Source organism: Petaurus breviceps, unplaced genomic scaffold (assembly GCF_028583685.1).
Source record: "Petaurus breviceps papuanus isolate PSGF00001 unplaced genomic scaffold, PetGlider_PUasm1.0 84, whole genome shotgun sequence".
NCBI classification, from domain to species: Eukaryota; Metazoa; Chordata; class Mammalia; order Diprotodontia; family Petauridae; genus Petaurus; species Petaurus breviceps.
The window spans coordinates 5,823,731-5,833,216 of record NW_027186645.1 but is presented as its reverse complement, the minus strand read 5'-3'; the positions used below and the strand labels follow the sequence as shown (position 1 = coordinate 5,833,216).

General features: G+C 35.6%; 1 pseudogene; it reads right to left on the bottom strand.

The window, feature by feature from the left end:
• LOC138176219 (platelet-activating factor acetylhydrolase IB subunit alpha-like) overlaps nt 1-9,044 on the bottom strand; it is a 112,755-nt pseudogene extending 103,711 nt beyond the window's left edge.
• Between the last annotated feature and the right edge of the window lie 442 nt (nt 9,045-9,486).

The window sequence follows — 9,486 nt, the reverse complement described above, 5'->3', positions numbered from 1 at the left end:
ATTTCCAGGTCAAGGGCATCAATAGGTTCCCTTGGAGTCACTGAGGATACAAGTAGTGTTTGGTAATTAGATTAACCTCTAGCCATATCATAATATGCTACTTGAAAATATCAAAGAGGAAAAAAAACCCCAAAACTATAGATCCAGGTTGTTTTTGATAAATGGTTTGGGAGGAGGGACTAGCTTGCAATTCTGGATGTAACTGACCTGCATCAACAATTTTTATTAGCGAATTATGTTGCCAACAGAAAAACACGTTAGAGCATGAAAATATATCAACTCTATCTTATTCTTAGCTGAGAAATTATGTCTAGGTGATGCCAGTGATGCTTAAAGGTACTTTGGAAGTGTCTTTCTCTCCTCTACACATAAAATTATTGCAGGCATGTGTTTCTTATCTGTGCTCATGACTTACATGAACTAATAAGTGTAGGTCTTTAATCTCTGTTCCAAAATGACAGATGTCTGTTATATGTGCTTTTTAGGTCTTTAATTTTTCTTTTCATTTGTCCATTTTTATTTTGAAATAAGATATACTGTCACAGACACATGCCTTTCTTCCAAAAAAGGAAGTGAATAATGATCTCCCTTTTAGCAGCATCTAATTATTTGGAATAACTCCTATTAATTAATGCAAAGCAGGGAGAATGACTCAGAGGTTGAACACACCATTGTTGATAATTGTTATGTATTCCTTTTCCATCATAAGGATAACAAGACATATCTTATTTTTAATTATAATTATTCTAAGGATAATCTTAAACAGAAGGTCTGGTGCTTTTCTTATAAGGAAGATGCAAAAAATTTGAGGAAAATGAAGCCAATATAGCCTATCCTTGCTGTTGATTTTATACTCAACAAATGAATAAATTTTGGCATGAAATTATGATGTTTAAAGTAGTTTTGGTTTTGTTTTTGTGTTTTGCTTTTTGGAGGGCAATTGGCATTAAATGGCTAACCCAAAGTCACACGACTAGTGTGTCAAGTGTTATGTTTATTAATGTATAAATTCATTTGTCAATATTTTTGAGTTATAAAATATGCTAATTAAGTCAGTTTTCTAGATAATTTAAGCTAACCTATTCTGTGTTTATGGAAACATTCCTTATTACAAGAAATATCTTAAAGAAAACACCATATTTGGAGATAGATGACCTGGGTTTAAATCCTGACTTAAAAAAAAATTTCCTGTGAGGCACTGGGAAATAATGTAAACTCTTGGGAACTCAGTTTCCTTAAAGGTAAGATGAAGGAGTTGGAATAAATGACTTCTAATGTATATTTCCCCTTAAATCTATCAATCTATGATTGTAAAATTCATTCTACCATGTATTAAATAAAATCTTACATTAAAAGAATAAAATTTAGTTTTTTCTTAGTTACTTAGAATCATCATAATAAATATGCATTACCATAAAATATTTGGCTTTAAAAACTCTACTCAATTTTCACCTTTATTTTTTTTCTCCTAATCTATTCCAGTGAAAAAGATAACCAAGATATTTAATATCCCATTAGTGCTATGTTAAATAAGATTCATTAGGTTCTGAATGAGAACTCAAAGAACTCTCCTAAAGGTAAGACATATTGACTTTCTAGCAGTGGAATAACTATTTAATATATTCAGAGGAACTTTCCTTCTTAACATTCCCCCACCCCCTCACAAACACACCATTTGTATTATGGAAGGCTGAGATTGCCAGAGGTCTGATTTCCAGGTAACTGGCATTAATGTCTTTCTACAAAGAAGAATATTACATACTTTACTGTAACATAGGTCCAATCACATATTCCAAAATATCACTGACTTCACTTGTGGCATCTTTTACTATCTCTGTGACACTGCCTTGGTTTTGTCCCTTACCTATATAGTATTCCCAGGTTTTCATCTTTAAATCACCCATTTCCTTCAGAACTGCCCAAATGATGACCATTCAGCATTTCCTCTTTCTTATTTATGAGGAACTTTAAAAAAGCTTCATTGATGCTATTTTTTTTCATAGTTGTCATTGCCCACCAAACCACACCATACTTTCCACATAAAGTTCTTTTTTTTTTCCAGCTACATATGAAAATTCATGTGTACTGGGGCATAACTAATACTTAGTTCAGTTCCTAGAGCCTGCATAAGAATTACTTTGCCCAAACATCCATTAAGGCTCTGGAAATCCTTATTCCAACTCCCTCTTGTATTGGCAAATTATGTTCTCAGGATTTGAATGGCTTCATCTCATTCTTTAAGGGCAATCTTGAAGTAGTTGAGATCTCTTTCTAATCCAATCTGTTAAAACATTCATTCTTAATGCATGTGATTCTTATACATTGTGATGAGGCACCAATGATATCTAACCCCTTGAAATTTCCTCAATATCTCTTACACCAGCTAACATCAATAAGCTTATAATATAAGGAAATATTTACTGAAAAGATACAGCAAGAGAAAAAGTGTAAAAGCCTGCTAAGAAACTGAGGTCCATCTCTTTATCCTTCGATCACTGGAGAGAGTAGGCTTAAACTTAAAAGGGATAGTTACAATTATTCTTCTCATTACCAAATGCAATTCTGGGTATGGCATACCTAAAGGGGGAGTTGTTTCCTTGCACCCAAGTTAAGCACCTGAGATTCCAGATTGATTCATTACTGAGTTTGGTCAAAGAGGTGACATGTTGGATCTGACTGCTTCATGGGCTCAGCCACTGGAACTCCATTCTTCTAAGTTTTGGGGAACTTGAAAGGTCCTTTATTATTGGAGAGAAGACAGAAACAGCATATTCCCATTTCTAGATACAGACTTATTTGAAAACCACATTTTTATGGGCTGGCCCAGTGGGGGTGTGGCAGCTACACACTTTGGAGCCGAGAGACTAATCTTTACATTTTGTGTCAAACAGGAATGGAGGGATATACCCTATTCATGCCTTGTGTCTGCCCAGTCCATTCTGGCTCAGCAGCCAATTAAAAGACTTTCTGTAATGATCTGGTAGTCCAGAACACCTACACATAATCAAAAGTGAAGGGTAAGGTTCTTCATTCTTCTTTTCTTTTCTCATTTTCTTTTCTTTTTTTAATTTTTTTTCCTTTTTTGTCTTTTTTAAATTGTTTACTTTTAGTTTACAAGATTCATTACCACAATTCCTTGAGTTTCAAATGTTCTCTTCCTCCCCCTCCCTGCCCCTCCCCCCCCATGGCAGCATACAATCAAGTATAGTATCTGCAAATACTTTCACATTAGGCAGGTTATAAAGAAGGATTGTAACAGATGGAATGAAGAATGGGAAAGAGGAAACAAAAACAAACAAGAAAATGAAAAAGGGGAGGTAGTTTGCTTCAATCTCAGTTCAATCTCACTTCTTTCTCTGGATGTAAACATCTCTCTCCATCACGAGTCTTTTGGGGTTGACTTATGACTCTGGATTGCTGAGAAGAGTCCAGTTTATCAAAGTTGGTCGTCACACATATGTTGTGTCTGTAATGGTGTACAAATTCCTCCTGGCTCTAGTCTTCTAACTCAGCATCAGTTCTTATAAGCCTCTCCAGGTAAATATGAAGTCCATCTGCTCCTCGTTTCTTATGCACAATAGTATTCTATAACATGCATATACCACAACTTCTTCAGCCATCTCCCAATTGATGGTCACCCCCTTAATTTCCAATTCTTTGCTACCACAAAAAGAGCTGCTATAAATATTTTTGTATATATGGGTCTTTTCCCCACTTCTATGATCTCTTTGGAAGCAATGCATTAGTGCTCCATTTTTTCCATATCCTCGCCAGCATTTGTCATTTTACTCGTTTGTCATCTTAGCCAATCTGACTGGTGAGATGTGGTACCTCAGAGTTGTTTTGATTTTCATTTCTCTAAGCAATAGTGATTTAGAGCATTTTTTCATATGCTTATAAATAACTTTAATTTCTTCCTCTGTAAACTGCCTGTTCATATCCTTTGACCATTTATCAATTGGGAAATGACTTGTATTCTTACAGATTTGACTCAATTCTCTGTATATTTTAGAATTGAATCCTTTATCAGTGACATAGATTGTAAAAATTCTTTCCCAATTTTTCAATTCCGTCTTTATCCTGGTTACATTGGCTTTGTTTGTACAGAAGCTTTTCAATTTAATGTAATCAAAATTATCCATATTTCATTTTATAATTCCCTCTAATTCTTGTTTGATCATAAAGTCTTCCCCTCTCCACAAATCTAACAGGTAAGCTATTTCTTGCTTTTCCAGTTTGCTTAGAGTATTAGTCTTTATACCTAGATCATGCACCCATTTAGAATTGATTTTGGTATATGGTGTTAGATACTGGTCTATGCCCAGTTTCTGCCAAACTACATTCCAGTTTTCCCAGCAGTTTTTGTCAAATAATGAGTTCTTATCCCAAAAGCTGGGGTCTTTGGGTTTATGAAACAATAGATTACTATAGTCATTGACTGCTGAGTCTTGTGTACTCAATATATTCCATTGATCCACTACTCTGTTCCTCAGCCAGTATCAAGTACTTTTGAGGACTCCTGCTTTAAAGTACAGATTAAAATCTGGTATAGCTAGTCCACCATCCCTAGCATTTCTTTTCACTAATTCCCTTCATATTCTGGACCTTTTGTTCTTCCAAATGAATTTTCTTGCTATTTTTTTCTACCTCTGTAAGGTAGTTTTTTTTTGGTAAATCGATGGGTATGGCACTAAATATATAATTTAATAAAGGTAACATTGTCATTTTTATTATATTAGCTCGACCCAGCCACGAGCAATTGATGTTTTTCCAATTAGTTAGATCTGACTTTATTTGTGTGAAAAGTGTTTTGTAGTTGTGTTAATATAGGTTTGTTTTGGCAGGTAGATTCCCAAATTTTTTTATGTCTACAGTAACTTTAAATGGGTTTTCTCTTTCTATCTCTTGCTGTTGAATTTCATTAGAAATATACAGGAATGCTGAGGATTTATGTGGGTTTCTTTTATATCCTGCAACTTTGCCAAATCTATTTGTCTCAAGTAGTTTTTTACTTGATTCTCTAGGATTCTCTAAGTATATCATCATATCATCTTTAAAGAGTAATATCTTTGTCTCTTCTTGCCTAATTTGATTCTTTTGATTTCTTTTTCTTCTCTAATTGCTACTGCTAACATTTCTAGTACCATATTGAATAAGAGGGGTGATAGTGGACATCCTTGTTTCACCCCTGATCTTATTGGAAATGCTTCTAGCTTCACCCTATTATATATAATGCTTGCTGATGGCTTTAAATAGATGCTACCTATTATTTTAAGGAAGGCTCTATTCCTATTCTTTCTTGTGTTTTTAATAGGAATGGATGTTGTATTTTGTCAAAAGCCTTTTCTGCATCTATTGAGATAATCATGTAGGTTTTGCTAGTTTTATTGTTGATATTAGCAATTATACTAATATTAAACCATCCTTGCATTCCTGGAATAAATCCTACCTGATCAAAGTATATTATTCTTGTGATAAGTTACTGTAGTCTTTTTGCTAATGTTTTATTTAAAATTTTGCATCTACATTCATGAGGGAGATTGGTCTATAATTTTCTTTCTATGTTTTATCTCTTCCTGATTTAGGTATCAGTACCATATTTGTGTCATAAAAAGAATTTGGGAGGACTCCTTCTTCACTAATTTTCCTAAAGAGTTTGTAGAGTATTGGAATCAAATGTTCTTTAAATGTTTGATAGAATTCACTAGTAAATCCATCTGGCACTTGAGATTTTTTCCTAGGGATTTCACTGATGATTTGTTCAATTTCTTTTTCTGAGATGGGGTTATTTAAGTAATTTATTTCCTCTTCAGTTAATTTGGGCAACCTATATTTTTGTAAATATTCATCCATTTCACAAAGATTGTCAAATTTATTTGCATACAACTGGGCAAATAATTCCTAATTATTGTTTTAATTTCCTGTTCATTGGTGGTAGGTTCACCTTTTTCATTTTTGATATGCATAATTTGGTTTTCTTCTTTCTTTTTTTATAATATTGACTAAGGGTCTATCAATTTTATTGTTTTTTTTTTCACAAAACCAGCTTCTAGTTTTATTTATTAATTCAATAGTTTTCTTAATTTCAATTTTATTAACCTCTCCTTTGGTTTTCACTTTTTCCAATTTAGTATTTATTTGGGGATTTCCAATTTGTTTTTTTTCCCCTAGCTTTTTCAATTGTATGCCCAATTCATTTACCTCTATTTTCTCTAATTTACTCATGTATGCACTCAAGGATATAAAACTTCCCCTAAAAACTGCCTTTGCTGCATCCCACAAATTTTGGTATGTTGTCTCACTATTGTCATTCTCTTGAATGAAGTTACTGATTGTTTCTATGATTTCTTGTTTGACCCACTCATTCTTTAAGATTAAATTGTTTAGTTTCCAGTTAGTTTTTAGTTTGTCTTTCCATGGCTCTTTATTGCATATGATTTTTATTGCATCATGATCTGAGAATGCTGCAATTAATATTTCTGCCTTTCTGAACTGAATTGTGAGGTTTTTATGTCCTAGTACATGGTCAGTTTTTGTGTATGTGCCATGTACCACTGAGCAGAAGGTATATTCCATTTTATCCCCATTCAGTTTTATCCAGAGATCTATCATACGTACCCTCTCTACAATTCTATTCACCTCTTCCACTTCTTTCTTGTTTATTTTGAGGTTGGATTTATCAAGCTCAGAGAGGGGGAGATTAAGGTCTCCCACTAGCATAGTTTTGATATCTATTTCTTCCTCTAATTCTTTTACCTTCTCCTCTAGGAATTTGGATGCTATACCACTTGGTGCATATAATTTAAGTAATGATATTGCTTCATTCTCAATGGTGCCTTTTAGCAGGATATAATTTCCTTCCTTATCTCTTTTAATTAGATCAATTTTTGCTTTATCTGAGATAAGGGTTGCTACCCCTGCTTTTTTAAATTTAGCTGAGGCATGATATATTTTACTCCAGCCTTTTACCTTTACCCTGGGTGTATCCCTCTGTTTCAGATGTGTTTCTTGTAAACAGCATATTGTAGGATTATGATTTTTAATCCATTCTGCTATCCACCTCTGTTTTATGTGAGAGTTCATTCCATTCACATTCACAGTTATGATTATTATCTGTTTCTTTCCCTCCATCCTATTCCCTCCCCTGTTAATGCTTATATTTTTTCTCCCTTTCTTTCTTCCCCTCCTTAATAGTTTTCCTGTTGACCACCACCTCCCTCAGTATTCCCTTATCAGCCCCCCTCCCTTTTCCTCTCCTTCCCCCTTAATTCTTCCCTTTCTACTAACGCCCCCCCTTTCATAGCCCTTTGCCCCTCCTACTGCCTGTAGGATATTTTTATACTTAATGAAGTATGTCATTTCTTCTTCGCACCAAGAGTGACAGGAACAAATCTCATGCGAAGCTCCTCTTTCTCCCCTCTTTCCCTCTAATATGATATGTTTTGGGTCTCTTCTCCATAGAGTCCTATGCTTAACTGGTTGTTATTCCCTCCTTGCACAAGACCCAATGAGGCAAAAGCTCATATAATACTCATCTTCCCCTACCCCCTCTTCTTTTCCTCTGTTATATTGTTTTTATGCCTCTTTGTGTGGCATAATTACCCTTTTCCATTTTATTCATTCCTCTTCTTCCATTGCAGTCCCTTTTTAGTCCTTAATGAGATTTTTTTTAATCGTTATTTTGTGTAATTTATACTCATACCCTCTACTTGTCTATAAACAGTTTGCTCTTATTAAATAACAGGGTGTGTTTGTGTGTGTGTGTGTGTGTGTGTGTGTGTGTGTGTTTTCCTTGCTTACCTTTCTATGTCACTCTTGCATCTCATAATTGGAGATTGAATTTTCCATTGAGCTCTCACTTTTTCATGAGGAAGGTCTGGAAATCTGTTATATCATTGAATGACCATCTCTTTCCCTGTAAGAATAGTCTCAGTCTCACTGGGTAGGTGATCATTGGTTGTAACCCAAGCCCTTTCTCCTTGCAGAAAATTGAATTCCACTGCCTCTGATCTTTCAGTGTAGAGGCTGCCAAATCCTGTGCAATCCTCACTGTGGTTCCTCGGTATTTGAATTGTTTCTTTCTGGGCACTTGAAGTATTTTCTCTTTTACCTGGTAGTTGCTGAGTTTGGCCACAACATTTCTGGGACTTTTCAATTTGGGATCTCTTTAAGCAGGTATCTGGTGGATTCTCTTGATTTCTATTTTACCCCCAGGTTCTAATATCTCAAGGCAATTTGGTTGATTCTGGTTTTTAGCAAATCATTTTCCTTGGTTTTATTTTTGGAGCTCCTTTTCCATGTCATACACTTTTCTTTTTAAGGAGCTGTTTTCTTCATTATAATGTTTTTCTAATTCAGCAATTTTGATTTTCAAAGAATTATTCATTTTGTCTTCTGTCTCTCTCATTTTGTTTTCAGAATTCCTTTTGAGCTCATCTATGAGAGCTTTCTGTGCTTGGGACCTGTTCCCTGTTGATGTTTCAGGCGTGGGTGTGGAGTCTACCTCTGAGTTTTGTTCCTCCCTCTGAGGATAGTTGGACTCCAGAGTCTTTGTAGTCTGCTTTCTACTCATTTTGAGGCAGGGCCCTAGACACACCCTTCCTCTAGGGTTCCAAGCCTTTACTGTTGAGAATTTTGCCCTGGGGCAATAGTTACTATGTTTTTAGGGTCAGAGGGGAGGTGGGTTGGAGCAGGCTGTGTTCACTCTGCCATTCTTGTCCTTGGAGGTCCTGATAGGGGCTTTTTTTTTTAATTTCTGGGCTATGGAGTGGTAGTTCCAGGAGTATTTGCTGTCCTGAACAGGGGCCTTGCATTTAGTTCTTACCTTGCTCTTTCCAGTTCCAGCCCTTTGGTGAAAGGCCTGGCAGTGGCCCTTGTGGTTGGTGGGACACCTTGCCCCCTTCGTTGGTCAGGCCTCCTCCCAGCCCATCCCTGCACGCAGTGCTCTCACTTCCCGGCCTGCCCCTGTGCACAGTGCCATCGCTCCCCGGCCTGCCCCTGCATGCAGCACTGTTGCTTCCCAGACTGCCCCACTCTTTTCTCATTTTCTATGGAAATATATATTTTTTCTAATTACATGTAAAGATAGTTGTCAACACTGATTTTTTTAATATACAATTTTGAGGTCCAGATTTTTTCTCTCTCCCTTTACCATATTTCCTCCCCAAAATGTCAAGCAATCTGATATATGTTATACCTGTGCAATTGTGTAAACATATTTCATAACATCAGTTGTGTTTTGAAAGAAGAAACAGAGCAAAAGGAAAAAGCCTCAAAAAAAAATGAAAATAGCATGCTTTTATTTGCCTTCAGACTCTATAGCTCTTTCTTGGGAAATGGATAGCATTTTCTATCATAAGGTTTTTGGGCTTATCTTGGATCATTGTTTTGCTGAGAAGAGCTAAGTCAATGATAGCTGATCATTACACAATGTTGCTGTAACTGTGTACAATATTCTTCTGGTTCTGCTCCCTTCACTCAGCATCA